This window comes from Acinonyx jubatus, chromosome E3, assembly GCF_027475565.1.
Source record: "Acinonyx jubatus isolate Ajub_Pintada_27869175 chromosome E3, VMU_Ajub_asm_v1.0, whole genome shotgun sequence".
In the NCBI taxonomy this organism is placed as follows: domain Eukaryota; kingdom Metazoa; phylum Chordata; class Mammalia; order Carnivora; family Felidae; genus Acinonyx; species Acinonyx jubatus.
Genome location: NC_069398.1, coordinates 11,134,248 through 11,148,597, shown reverse-complemented (window position 1 = coordinate 11,148,597; position 14,350 = coordinate 11,134,248). Strand labels below are relative to the sequence as shown.

General features: G+C 40.6%; 1 long non-coding RNA gene and 1 other non-coding gene across 2 annotated transcripts in view; both read right to left on the bottom strand.

Moving 5' to 3' along the window:
• Window positions 1-3,526, bottom strand: part of LOC128313684 (uncharacterized) — a 267,647-nt gene extending 264,121 nt beyond the window's left edge. The window contains exon 1 of the long non-coding RNA XR_008294704.1: window positions 2,952-3,526. This is a non-coding gene — a long non-coding RNA (uncharacterized LOC128313684). The remainder of the gene's footprint in view (window positions 1-2,951) is intronic.
• A 9,400-nt stretch (window positions 3,527-12,926) lies between these two features.
• On the bottom strand, window positions 12,927-12,998 carry TRNAA-AGC (transfer RNA alanine (anticodon AGC)). The gene has a single exon. It is a non-coding gene; the product is annotated as a tRNA-Ala (tRNA).
• Between the last annotated feature and the right edge of the window lie 1,352 nt (window positions 12,999-14,350).

The following is a 14,350-nucleotide window of genomic DNA, read 5'->3' as shown; positions in this document are numbered from 1 at the left end:
AAAAAAATTTTTAATGAATAAAATGAACAGGTGTAGCTGATGCCATCTTTCCCTCTCCCCCTTTTTTGCTTTGAAAACAGATATGATGCCTGGAGCACGGAAGCTTTCTTTTGAGCATGAGGCAATAGACAGTTAGAAAAAGCCAAGGGAACTCTGAGAAACCAGTCCTGACATTGCTGAGGTGCTAAGTCAAGGTCAACAGCTAGCTGCATACATCCAGGCTTCTTCTTCCATGATATAAACAACCCCCTGTTTATTTAGGCCACTGTAAGTCAGGTTCTAAATTCCTTGTAGCCAAAAGCATCCCTAACTACCCATCACCAATGACTTCCAGGAGAAGTAAGTGAAATGATCTTTATGAAATCAAAAAACTATGTATCAGACAACATTCATGTTCAGTACATACAAGCTCTCTCCTCCCAAACCTCCTTGCAGAAATCTGGACTGCTTAAAGTGAAAATAGTATAATGAGTTAAGGTGGATTTGTTTTTTTCCCTAATTAGTGAACAGGTTAATATAGGCATGTGTGATAGCCAGAATAATGGGGTCCGGGCCATGATGTCCACATCCCACTCCCCAGAATCTGCAAATACATTTCATGGCAAGGGAGGATTAAAACTGCAATTGTGGGGGGACACCTGGGTGGCTCAGTCAGTTAAGCATCCAATTCTTGATTTCAGCTCAAGTAATGATCTCAGTGTTCCTGAGATCAAGCCCTGTGACAGGCTCTGCACTGACAGAGAGGAGCCTGCTTGGGATTCTCTCTCTCCCTCTATCTCTGTTCCTCCCCTGCTCATGTTTTCTCTCTCTCTCTCAAAATAAACAAACACTAAAAAAAAAAAAAAAAAATAAGACTGCAGGGATGCCTGGGTGGCTCAGTCGGTTGGACATCTGATTTTGGCTCAGGTCATGATTTCACAGTTGGTGAGTTCAAGCCCTGTGTCAGATTCTGTGCTGACAGCTCAGAGCCTATAGCCTACTTCAGATTCTCTGTCTCCCTCTCTGCCCCTCCTCTGCTTGTGCTCTCTCTCAAAAATAAATAAATAAACATTAAAAAAAAAAAAAAAAAAAGACTGCAGATGGGATTAAGTTTGCTAAACAGCTGACCCTGAAATGGGGAGATTATCCTGGATTATCTGGGTGGGCCCACCTTAATCACAATGGTCTTTAAGCATAAAAGAGGGAGGCAAAAAGCATGAGTGTCAGAGGGATGCAATGTAACAGAGTCAACTGGCACCAATTGTCTGAAGATGCAGGAGCCATGAGCTAAGGAATGGCTCTAGATTCTCTAGAAGCTGAAAAAGCAAAGGAAACAAATTGTCTCCTAGAGTCTCCACAAGGAACACAGCCCGGCTGCCACCTTAATTTTAGCTCAGTGAGACCCACTTCATACTTCTAACCTCCAGAACTGTAAGATAATTACTTTGTGTTTTTTTTTTATTTTTTTAATGTTTATTTATTTTTGAGAGAGACAGAGCATGAGCAGGGGAAGGGCAGAGAGAGAGGGAGACACAGAATCAGAAGCAGACTCCAGCCTCTGAGCTGTCAGCACAGAGCCCGAAGCGGGGCTTGAACCCAGGAACCATGAGATCATAAGCTAACCCGAAGTCGGACCCTTAACCCACTGAGCCAACCTAGGCGGCCCCTAACTTTGCATTGTTTTATGCCACTACATTTGTTCTCATGTGTTACAGCAGCCATAGGAAACTAAGGCAGTGAGATTTGGAGGCTGAAGTAAGCAAAACAACCAAGGTCTTCTCTCAGGAGGATGAAAGAAATTCAAATGTTCTAGCCAGATAAACATGCCAAATCTCGATTTGGCTGGCGGTGTACACACATGTAAACATATGTAAATTTTGTTTACCATGTATTATACATCAACTAAAAACTCAAAAAGGCAGTGAATGACATAAGCATACTTTTCCAGAAAAATCCCCCTAAATCCAGCAACTGAGTCAGCAGGCTGGAAGGGGGCAGAGTACAATTTACAGAGGAATGGCCAAGTCCCACTATCAGGTGGTAGGGACTTGAGGCAGAAGCCAGCTCAATCAAGAATTTTCCACCCTCTGACTGCCCTCTCTTGCCTGACACACATGTCAGTCTTGCTTTCATACCACCTTTGACATCATCTTTCCACAAGCATGCTGCCACCCTTACCTAGGAGGATCCTCCAACTCTGTTTGCCCAGTAAAATCTTTATTGCCAACTGTTGTCCTAGTGCAATTAACAGTGTGACCAGGTTAGGATGATAAATCGTACAGCCACCTACCTTAAACAAATTGCTGAAAAAGTGTCATCTGGGGAGAACAAACCCAGGGGAAGAAATCACTGCCCCTATTATACCCCGTTGCAATGCTTCTGAGTTATGGCAAAATAAAGAGGAACAAGAAACCTCACTCACTGTTTGGGTCTGACCATGCTGATACCCTCTGTCCTACCGACCACACCAGCCTCAACATCACAAGGATGAGCTCAGAAGAGCTGAAGATATGGATCTATAAAACCTCAGTCACGTCCTGCCCCTGGCCCAAACCAAAATGCCCACTCCATCCTCCCTGGGCAAAAGCCATGTGCTTAAAAGCATCACGTGGGACCCATTCAAGGTAATTAACAACCTGTTAGATGTCATAAACCAGTCCCACTCCCCGGATCTTTCTCCAACCTTGGGACTTAGATGAAAGGCAGACAAATTTGGTTTCCACTTATCTTTGGGCTGAACTTTTTTTTCTTGAACTGACTAAATGACATCCTGCCTTCTCAGGATCAGAAAACACAGTCTATTTTGTGTTCAATGACTCTGGAGTCCCTGTGAAAGTCACCTTGCAGGAGTGGTCTGGCAAATTCAGCCCAGTGAGGGCTGGTTTCCTAGTAGTGTGAGGATGATTACACTCTGGTCTGTGGCTCAGATACTTCCTGAGGCTAGAGACACACAACAGTGCCATTAAGCTCACCTGACAGCCAGCATCAACAACCAAACATGTGGGTGGATGAGTCTTCAGATGATTCTAGTCCCCAGCTGTGAAGTCTTCCAGCTGATAACACAGTCATCCTAGAACAGGGACAATCCATCCCACTGTGCCTGTCTGAAGTTCTGACCTGCAGAAACTGTAAGAGATAATAAGTAACGTTATTATTTAAACCACCATATTCTACAGTAATTTGTTACATAGCCATTTATAACAAATACACAAAGAACCTGAATCTTGCCATCTCATGTGGCGTGCAGACATAAAATCCTATGGAAGGACAGGGATTCGTACTTTTTGAGGCATATAACCACCTCTGGACCAATCACTGAGTCCAGGAGAAAGCTACACTCTGACTGGCCCACCTGGCCAAAATGGGACACCATGACAGACAACTCCACTTGCAAAGCAAGGAGGAGGAAAGGGGTCCTCTCAAGGAAATGATGCTGACAGACAAAAGCAATGTCAAATACAATGACCTCATTGCTTATCTCTTTTCCACTCCTGCCTTTTCTGCTCCTGTTAACTATAGTGATGTCTTCTGCTGATCACAAAACTGTTAGCCCATTCTTATTAAAGATATCTCTACTGATGATTCCCACAGATAACTGTGCTAGGGCCATGGATGCCAATGCCATTGTCAAGGTCAGTCTCTCATTGAAGCTGGAACTCTCAACCCACTGATGCCTTGAGCTGTATTTTTACCTTTTTATGGTCATATTATTGTATTCTTTGTCTTAGGAATCAAGTGTTATTCTGAACTGAACTATACCATCAAACCACTAAATTTCGGTTCCAGTTACTATGTTGGAATCCAGCACATGCTCCTCAGTGATCCTTTTACTTAAAGAAGTGATTCTCAACCTTGGATGCATATTAAAATTACCTGAGGAGCTTTTCAAAACAATACAAATGTCCATGCCTCACTCCAAGCCAATTATATTAGATTCCTAAGGGGAGAGACTGAGCATTTGTATTTATTAATGCTCCTACAGAAGATTCCAGAGTTACAGCCATGGCTAAGACCACTGATTTAGAGTGAATCAATCATATTCCCCAAAGGTTGGCAGGCCCACTCTCACGGCCACCACAGCTCCCTCCCTGTCCTCACCAATAGTAAGTTTTATCAGTTCTACCTTCTAAACCTCTCTAGTATCTGTCCTTTTCAATCCAGTTTCATCAGCACAAGCCACCATCATCACTTGCCTGGACCACTCTGAAAACTTACTTAGCTTTCCCCCTTTTCTGCCTCTTCCAATTCTGCCTCTTTGCCATGCTTCTCCACACAACAGCCAGAGTGACCCTTTTAAAACATAAATCCGGCGATGTCATTCCCTTGCTTAGAAACCATCAACGACTTCCAACTAGACTTAAAATGCAAACTCTTTATCATGACCTTCATGGGTATAGTCCCTGCTCCCCTCTCTAGCCTCACCTCCTGACATTCCCCTTGATCGCTAACTTCCAATCATCTTAGAACAGCCCCACCCAATAGAACTTTCTGTGATAAAGTAAATTTTCTATATTTGCACTATCCAACATGGGACCCCATAGCCACGTGTGGCCATTAAGCACTTCAAAAGTGGACAGTGTAAGTAAAGAACCAAATGTTTTAGTAATTTTCATTCATTTAAATTTAAATAGCCACATGTGGTTAGTAGGTACCATACTGGACAGTGCAGTACCTGGATTTCAAGCAGGGCAAATTCTTTACCTCATCAGGGTTTTAAACAACAATTGTCTCTGCTTGGAGCTGGACATGAGAGAGGAGTGATTCTCCAAAGGAAAACCTGAGAGAGATATTCCCACACTAAGGGATGGTGTAGAGGTAAAAGCAACAGGTGTCCACCTCAATGAGGGAGAAATCAGGGCTGACTCTAAAAAAAAAATAGGGAATGGTAAGGGGACAGCCCAAAATGCTGTGTTCAAGTTACAGCAGTGCTCAAATGTGAATGTGCTACAACATACTGTGGAAAAGAAACTTGCAGACAAATATATACAGTGAGCCCACTGACATAAATTCAGAAATCCACCAATTAAACAATACATTTACAGCTACAAACATATTAGGCAAAACCAAAGAAAAGCAACAGAATGATAAACACAAAATTCACAATAGTGGTGACTTCTGAGGGAAGAGAGGAGACAGAATCAGGGGAAAAACAGGGCATTCCACCCTGGGCACAGGTATGGTGTTCATTGCTGCAGGAAATTTTAAAATAAAACAAGTGAAAAATCAATTGGTCTGTTTTTTACTTTCACCAAGCTCCAGAAATTCTAAACAATTTCAGTGACAAAATACTCTTCCCCTAACTAAAAAAGCTTTTGTTGGTTTAAGTGCTAAACATTGCTGCAATGACTAGATACACAGATATGTGCACATATACACATAGGTAAACTTCAAATTTTCACATTTTATTGCTTATCCTTTGTGCCAGTTATCAATTTTTTGCCTATGAACTCCAAATTTATCCTTCTCTTACCTGCTATGAGATACTGAAGCTGGACCCTGTGAATATTTTTCCTTTGCCAGCTGGCATAATATTAGGTTATGCCAGTAGAGGACACTAGAGGGATACTGCAAAGGGGAGGTGCTTCTGTTACTGGTTCCAAAGTTTTTCTTGCTCCTAGTGCATGGCAGCCAGCAGGTGGCTTCCCAGGGAGTTTCAGGAGCACCCCAGTGAGAGGATTTGGTGAGTTTTGCCAACATCCCAATGGACTGTTTTCTACTCACCAGCCCTGGCCTTCAGAACTTCAGTGAACTTTGTCACTGTCCCACAAGGTCCAAATCCCTGCCTTAGGGAGTCAGCATGTTACAATTTGTTCCTTCCTTTGTGTGGTAAGCAAAATCCTAAAGTGGCCTCCAGGCAGCCCCCCACCCGCGCCTCCCTGCGATCCCCAGTATACGTGCCCTATGTAATTCCTAACATTGCGAATATGATGAATGCTAATCCTGTGATTAGATTATGTTTTATGGCATAGTTGACTTTAAGGGAGATTATCTGGGTGAAACTGACCTAATCACGTAAGTCCTTTAAGTCTGGGTCTAGAGGTGAGAGGAAAAAATAAGGAGTCAAAGCACGGAAGGATTTGACTTGCCACTGCTGGCTAGAAGATGGAGGGGACCCCATGGTAAGGAATGTGGGTGGCAGGCAGGCAGGCAGATTAGGGTGACCCCCAGATGACAGCTAGCAGGAAACGAAGACCTCAGTCCTACAACTGCAAGGAAATTAACTCTGACAAAAACAAGTATGATCTTGGAAGTGAACATTCCTCTACAGCCTGCATTCAAGAACTCAGTCTGGCTGACACCTTGATTTCAGTCTTGAATTTCCCTTACCTTGCCATACCTATAGAACTGTGAGCTAAGAAATAAGTGGGGTTTTTTTTAATTCTTTAATGTGGTAAAATAACATAATATGAAATTTACCATTTTAATTAAGTGTACAGTTCAGTGGCATTAAGTACATTCACATTGTTGGACAACTATTACATCCCAAACTGAAACTCCGTCCCCATTAAATAATAAATCCCCATGCCTACCCCTTCAAAGCTGCTGGCAACCAGTATTCTACTTTCTTGTCTCTATGAATCTGACTACTCTAGGTACCATACAAGCGTGGGCACACAGTATTTGTCCTGTGACTGGCTTATTTCATTCAACATGTTTTCAAGGTTTATCTACATTGTACCATGTGTCAGAATTTTCTTCCTTATTAAGGCTGAAGAACAGTCCATCACATAGATACACCACATTTTGTTTATTCCTTCATCCACTGATGTATACTTGATTTGTATCCACCTTTTGGTTATTGTGTATGCTACTGCTGTGAAAATAACTCTTCAAGTCCCTATTTTCAATTATTTTGGGTGCATTCTCAGAATTGCTGGATCATATGTAACTCTACATTTAATTTTTTGAGGAACCACCATGCTGTCTTCCATAACAGCTAAATAGGTATTGTTTTAAACTGCTTTGTGCTAACGTGTTACTCAGCAATTGAAAACCGATATACTTGAGTACTCTCTTTCAACCCTAGAGATAATAACTGCTTCCTACATGTGCTAGTCCCATACTTTCTTTACCTCTCTTTGTAGCTAATCCCCTCTACTAGTTAATAATTCTTTATAAAATTTTCCCTATTCAAATTACTAGTGTGGTGTGTGTCTCCTGAGTGGCCCCTGACAGAATCTTTAATAAACAGTGTGTTCCATACGGAAGGTAATTTGGAGAACCAGTTTCACAACAGCCTCTGACAGTCACAGCAGATTCAGCGATATCCTTTCATTTTCAGGTGTAAGTTACGAATTTGAATTTGTTTGGGTTTGTTTGGGGTGCAATTCATATCTCTAACCTCCATGATATTGTGTATTCCTGTTTTTAAATAACGTATTGGAAATAAATGATAGCACAGTGATCCAAAGAAAAAGACACAGAGGGATGCCCATGTGGCTCAGTGGGTTAAGCATCTGACTTTGGCTCAGGTCACGATCTCATTGTTTGGGAGTTTGAGCCCTGTGTCAGGCTCTGTGCTGACAGCTCAGCTTGGAATCTGTCTTGGATTCTGTGTCTCCCTCTCTCTTTGCCCATCCCCTGTTTGTACTCTGTCTCTGTCTCTCTCTCTGTCTCTCTCTCTCTCTCAAAAATAAATAAACATTAAAAAAAAAGAATTGAAAAAGAGAGAAAATTTGAGTCTCATCAACTCTGTCCTTCAATTTGACCACTTGGGAGTTTTTGTGTTTAAAATCTAAAACACCAAAAAGGTATGAACTATAGATGTAATTTTTTTTTTGGTGGTTCCGAATTTTGATTCATATATTGTTAAATTTGAATACTATGTTTAAAATAGAATTTCACATTTCCCTTAAATTATTTATTTTAAATCTAAGTATGGATCAAGAAAATAGTGATTATTACTGAATATTAAATCTTTACTGAAAATAGTTTTGTTCTATAAAGAAAGAGGGTATATTAAAAAACAAATCTAGCCAGGGCACACGGGTGGCTCAGTCGGTTAAGTGTCCAACTTCAGCTCAGGGCATGATTGCATGGTTTGTGAGTTCAAGCTCTGTGTCAGGCTCTAGGCCGACAGCTCAGAGTCTGGCACCTGCTTCAGATTCTGTGTGTGTGTGTGTGTGTGTGTGTGTGTGTGTCTCTGACTGCTCATGTTCTCTCAAAAATAAACAAATATTTTTTAAATGTTTTTAATTTAAAAAATAAATAAATAAAAATAATCTAGCCCAATTGTGAAACACTAGGTATACCATTGGGGGACTATCCCCAGTAATGGTAGCATTAGATTTGTATTCGCTGTATAGTTACAAATATTACTTTGTCTTTATTCAATATATTAAAATAATTTAAAGTCAAACAGCAGAAAGAACTACAGGACAGGTCTAATTCAACTTTCTAAATTCCTTTCCCTAATCTTGTGCTCCCTGAATTTATTTCCTTCAAACTTTCTGTACAGACTCTTCGTTTCAAGCTCTGCTCTTAAGACAAAACAGCAATATTAAGGTTTTAAGTTTCCCAAACTTTCCTCTTCTTGGCTGCTTATTTTTTTTTTACATATTATTACTTTGTTGAATATGTTTGCCTGTATATCCATAACTTTTTCCTTCTTCAAACTGGCTCTAAGTCATTTACTATTCACTCCTACCCAATTCTTAAGTAGCTATGCCGTTTGAATGAAAACCCCTCTTCAGTAAGCAATCACCATATGAGATCTCTCCAGTATCTGCCCTTGGAATCCTTACTTTGTCTTGCTTAAGTGTTGAGCCTTCCTGTTGGAGTTTGATGTTGTACTTGATGTTTCAGACTATTCCTTGTTTTCTAGCAGCCTCACTTATTAAGACTGGCTTCAGCTTATATTCTGCTAGGTCTGCAGCAAACAGCCCATTTCATGTACCCCTATTTTTTTTTTAATATGAAATTTATTGTCAAATTGGTTTCCATACAACACCCAATGCTCATCCCAACAGGTGCCCTCCTCAATACCCACCCCCCAGCCCCCATCAACCCTGTTTGTTCTCAGTTTTTAAGAGTCTCTTATGGTTTGGCTCCCTCCCTCTCTTTTTTTTTTTCTCCTTCCCCTCCCCCATGGTCTTCTGTTAAGTTTCTCAGGATCCACATAAGAGTGAAAACATATGGTATCTGTCTTTCTCTGTATGACTTGTTTCACTTAGCATAACACTCTCCAGTTCCATCCACATTGCTACAAAAGTTGGCTGCTTATTTTAAAATAAAATGATGGCAGGGGCGTCTGGGTGGCTCAGTCGGTTGAGCGTCTGACTCCAGCTCAGGTCATGATCTTGCACTCTGTGAGTTCTAGCCCCGTACTGGGCTCTGTGCTGACAGCTCAGAGCCTGGAACCTGCTTCGGATTCTGTGTCTCCCTCTCTCTCTGCCCCTCCCCGGCTCATGCTCTGTCTCTCTCTCTCTCTGTCAAAAATAAATAAACATTAAAAATTTTTTTTCTAAATAAAATAAAATGATGGAAGGGCGCCTGGGTGACTCAGTTAAGTGGCAACTCTTGATTTCAGCTCTGGTCATGACCTCATGGCTCTTGGGATCAAGCCCCATAGTGGACTGTGTGCTGTCAGCATGGATCCTACTGGAGATTCTCTCTCTCCCTCTCTCTCTCTCTCTCTCTCTCTCTCTCTCTGCCCCTCCCCTGCTCACATACTCACTCTCTCTCTCTCAAAATAAATGGATAAACTTTTTTTAAAAAGGCAGATTATCCTTAAAAAATAATAAATAGTAAAAAAATAAAATAAATGGAAGCACTGAATTCCTCCAAAGAGAAAGAGAGGAGGAAAGTAGGCACCTTTTTTTTTAAAGTAATCTCTACACCCAAGGTGGGGATCAAACTTACAACCCCGAGATCAAGAGTTGCATGCTCTACCAACTGAGCCATCCAGGTGGCTTTATACAGTTTCTGGCCTTTATACAGTTTGCCTTTATACAGTTTCTGGCCATGGTCCCTTTGAGCCAGGGGCTTGATCCTCCCAGATCTGTCCTCCGGGAATTCTTTTGGTCTCTGAAGACCCAGCTGTCTGTCAACCTCATGTCCTATCAGGCCATGAAGCCCAGAGCAAGCACACAGAGGCACCAATTCCCAAACCAAGTGCCCACATATTGACTGGCTACCATAGCAACGAGAGCTGAGCCACATTAGCCCCTGAGCCACCTCGTGTGCAAGTCCCATTGAACCCCACAGCAAGGAGGGTTATCGATTCTCTCCCTGCATAACTCTCTCCTTCCTGCCACTGCTGAATACTTACTCACAGCAATACTGAGCAGAAAAAGGCCCCCAGATCAACCATGCCCCCCATTCATAACTAAGGGAACACATTGGAATCAGCCTGGAGGCTCTTTAGAAGTGCCTGACACACTGCACCAGAATCCCCAGGGCTGAGGGCTGCATTCATGTATCTCAAAGATGGTGATCCTCATGCACAACCTCAGTTAAGAACCACTGCTGTACAGAGCATGCACAGAGTTTACAGAAGGAAATACCAATGGATTTCAGACACAAGATGTTAACCTCACCCAGAGACAAAGACCTCACAAAGTGAACCTATATTTTTTACCCATCAGATTAAGATCTATCCAAATATCAAAAGTTTGATCATCTTAAGACAAAGCTAATCCCCCTAGTTTATAAAGTGTTTCTACAAATGAATAATGAAAAGACCAATAACCTAATCTAGTAATAAAAAGACAAAGAAGATGAACAGATAATTGACAGAAAGGAAAATATTTCATTCATAATAAGAAAATCTAATGAAATAACCCATCCAAAGGTACCAAAAGCGTGGTAATACACTGATAAAGTCATAGGTGAATAGGTGGTAAGAAGGCAAATTGGTACACCCCATGTAGGCAGTACCTATGAAAATTACAAGCACTTTTCATCTTTGAGTCATTAATTCTACTCCTATGAATTTAACCAACTGATATAATTGCATATGTGTGAAAAGATTTAAGTACAGGGTTATTCATATGCAGCATTGTCTGCAGCAGCAAAAGATCAGGAGACCAGTTAAATCAATTATAGTACAGCCATACAGTGAAATACTCTGCTAGACAACCATTTAAATAAAAGAAGTGAGATCAATGAAACAATCCCAAGACACCTTATTAAATGAAAACAAATTGGGGCACCTGGGTGGCTCAGTCAGTTAAGCGTCCGACTTTAGCTCAGGTCATGATCTCACGGTCCATGAGTTCGAGCCCCATGTCGGGCTCTGTGCTGACAGCTCAGAGCCTGGAGCCTGTTTCAGATTCTGTGTCTCCCTCTCTCTCTGCCCCTCCCCTGTTCATGCTCTGTCTCTCTCTGTCTCAAAAATAAATAAACGTTAAAAAATAAATAAATGAAAACAAATTATAAGGTTAAAACAGTATGTGATTAATTACAAAATTCTTTTCAGTAATGGTCACTTAATAATCACTAATAATCGTTATTTCCTTATAGTTTAGATTTAAAACAATTAACTATTTTTAAAGAATAAATTTCTATTTTAAAAATATTCAAATTCCATACATACACATATAAGCATATGTATACTTGTATTATACAGATAACCCTGAAAGATAACTTGTATTATACAGACAACACACACACATACACAAACTGACTCCAGGGCAGAGGATCTGAATAGACATTTTCCTAAAGATATACAGATGGCCAACAGGTACATGAAAAGGTATTCAGCATCATTTATCATCAGGGAGTGCAGATCAAAACCATAGTGACTTATCACCCCACACCTGTTAGATCGCTATCACCAAAAAAAAGTAAAATAAAATAACAAGTGTTGGGAAGAATGTGGAGGAAAGGGAACCCTGGTGCACTATTGGTGGGAATGTAAATTGGTGCAGCCACTATGGAAACAGTATAGAATTTCCTCAAAAAATTAAAAATAGAACAACCATATGATGCAGCAATTCCATTTCTGGGCATTTTATTCAACAGAAACAAAAACAATAATTTGAAGATATCTGCACCCTATGTTCATTGCACCATTATTTACAATAGCCAGGATATGGAAACCACCTAAGTGTTCATCAACAGATGAATGAAAAAAGAAAATGGGGTGTGTGTATATACAACAGAATGTTATTTGCCCATAAAAAAAGGAGGAAGTCTTGCCATTTGTAATGACCTGAATGGAACTTGAAGGCATTGTGCTAAAGAAATAAATCAGAGAAAGACAAATATCCTATGATCTCACTTATATGTGGAATCTACAAATCCAAGATCATAGATACAGAGAACAGATTGGTGGTTGCTGGTGGGGGCAAAATGGGCAAAGGGAGTTAAAAGGTACAAACTTACAGTTACAAAATAAGTAAGTCATGGGGATGTCATGTACAACATGGTGACTATAGTTAATAACACTGTATTGCATATTTAAACTTTTTTTTAACATTTATTTATTTTTGAGACAGAGAGACAGAGCATGAACGGGGGAGGGTCAGAGAGAGGGAGACACAGAATCTGAAACAGGCTCAGAGCCCGATGCAGGGCTTGAACTCACGGGCCGCGAGATCATGACCTGAGACAAAGTTGGCCACTTAACCAACTGAGCCACCCAGGCACCCCTGTATTGCATATTTAAAAGTTGCTAAGAGAATAGATCTTAAAAGTTCTCATCACAAGAACAATGATTTTTTTTTTTTACTATGTATGGTGACAGATGTTAACTATACTTATGGTAGTGATAATCTCACAATATATACAAATATGTAATTATTATATTTGTACACCTGAAACTGATACAATGCTATATGTCAATTATAACTAAATTTAAAAAAGAAAACAGAAGAATTACAAGCAAACCAGGAAAAAAATATAAGTGCTTACCTCCAAGCAAGATGATTAGTTTGCAGATTGTAAAGTAAGTGGTGTGGCTGTAACAAAGAAATCTATTTCCCCAAGCAAGGATACAAACAGGATGGAGATGCTGGGGATTGAACCCAGGACCTCATGCATGCTAAGCATGCGCTCTACCACTGAGCTACATCCCCACCTGTTCCTAGTACTGCTTTGCTACACTGCTTTCATGAAAGAAAACAGAAATTTGCTCCCTTAAAAGAAAACTACTGGTTACAGTGATAGCCAGGAGAGTTTCTTTTTTTTTTGGGGGGGGGGGGGGAGGGGAAGGGGGAGTGGGGAGTGGGTAATGCAGAGAGTGTATATGGGGAGGTAGGAGTTAGAAATGAAAGTAATTTACTTTTCTTTCTATGCTTTTTGTATACTTGAGTATTTTATCATGCAGGCATTACCTACTTAAAGCAAAAAAAGATGTAAAATAAAATAAAAAAGAAAATAAAGGTTACACAAAACCACTTTTCTGCAAAAATGCCCTCACTTTATAGATGGAAAACTGAGGCCAAATAAGAGAAGGGTCTCTCCTATCCACAAATCCTCCAGCTCCCCCAAAAGTGGGACCACCTCCCTCTGAGCCCCAGAATCCTTTGTTCTTTTCAGGGTTAGAGACTCCATGCCTTGTTGCCATCATTTCCAAGCTTCATCCAACCCTCTACCCTCAGTACCCACCTCAGGGCATCCATAATTTTTGTTAATCCTTTCATCCTGCAAACAAAGTTTGTTGAGGATTGACCATGGCCCAGACATTATGGCTACACACCAGGAGTACACTGATAAGCTTCAAGGTCAAGGTCCCTCCTGACCTTGTAGATAGGACTGTGCTGTACAGGCTATGCATTAACACAATTTCAGGAAATGCCATCCACATAAACTATTATTTAACTGGTACCCCTTAGATTTGTGTCATGCAAATCTAACTATACCCAGTGGCCTTGCCCATATGTCCAATAGTCCAGTGGAGAAAATAAATTAATAAAAATAATATGTATATATATTTCTTTCCATTGGAATCAGGGCAATGAAAGAAAAGAACCAGGAGTTACAAGAAAGAACAAAAGGAAGGACCTATTTTGAGTTTCACATAAGTAATTATGAGAAAGTGATATTTAAGCCAAGAAATTGTATTAGTTGGGAATTTTTTTAGTTGCTAGTAATAGAGACACAACTTAGTAGCTTTAACAAAAGTTTCCAATTTGTTTTATTCCATGAGAAGCCAGAAGGCTAACAGCCTAAAACTAATTTGGCAGCTCCATCAGTTCAGGGGCCCAGCCTCCTTCTGTCTTTCTGCTTTACATTTCTTAATATGCAGCTTCCATTCTCCTCAGGGTCCAAATGGTTGCCAGACCTCCAGACACCACATTGGCATCATAAACAACAGGACAGGGCAAGGACATTAGACAAATAAGGGAACACACCCCCACCCATTTAAGGAGATGAATCTTCTACTTCATCTCATTGGCCAGAAGCTGGTCCCATGAACACACCATGC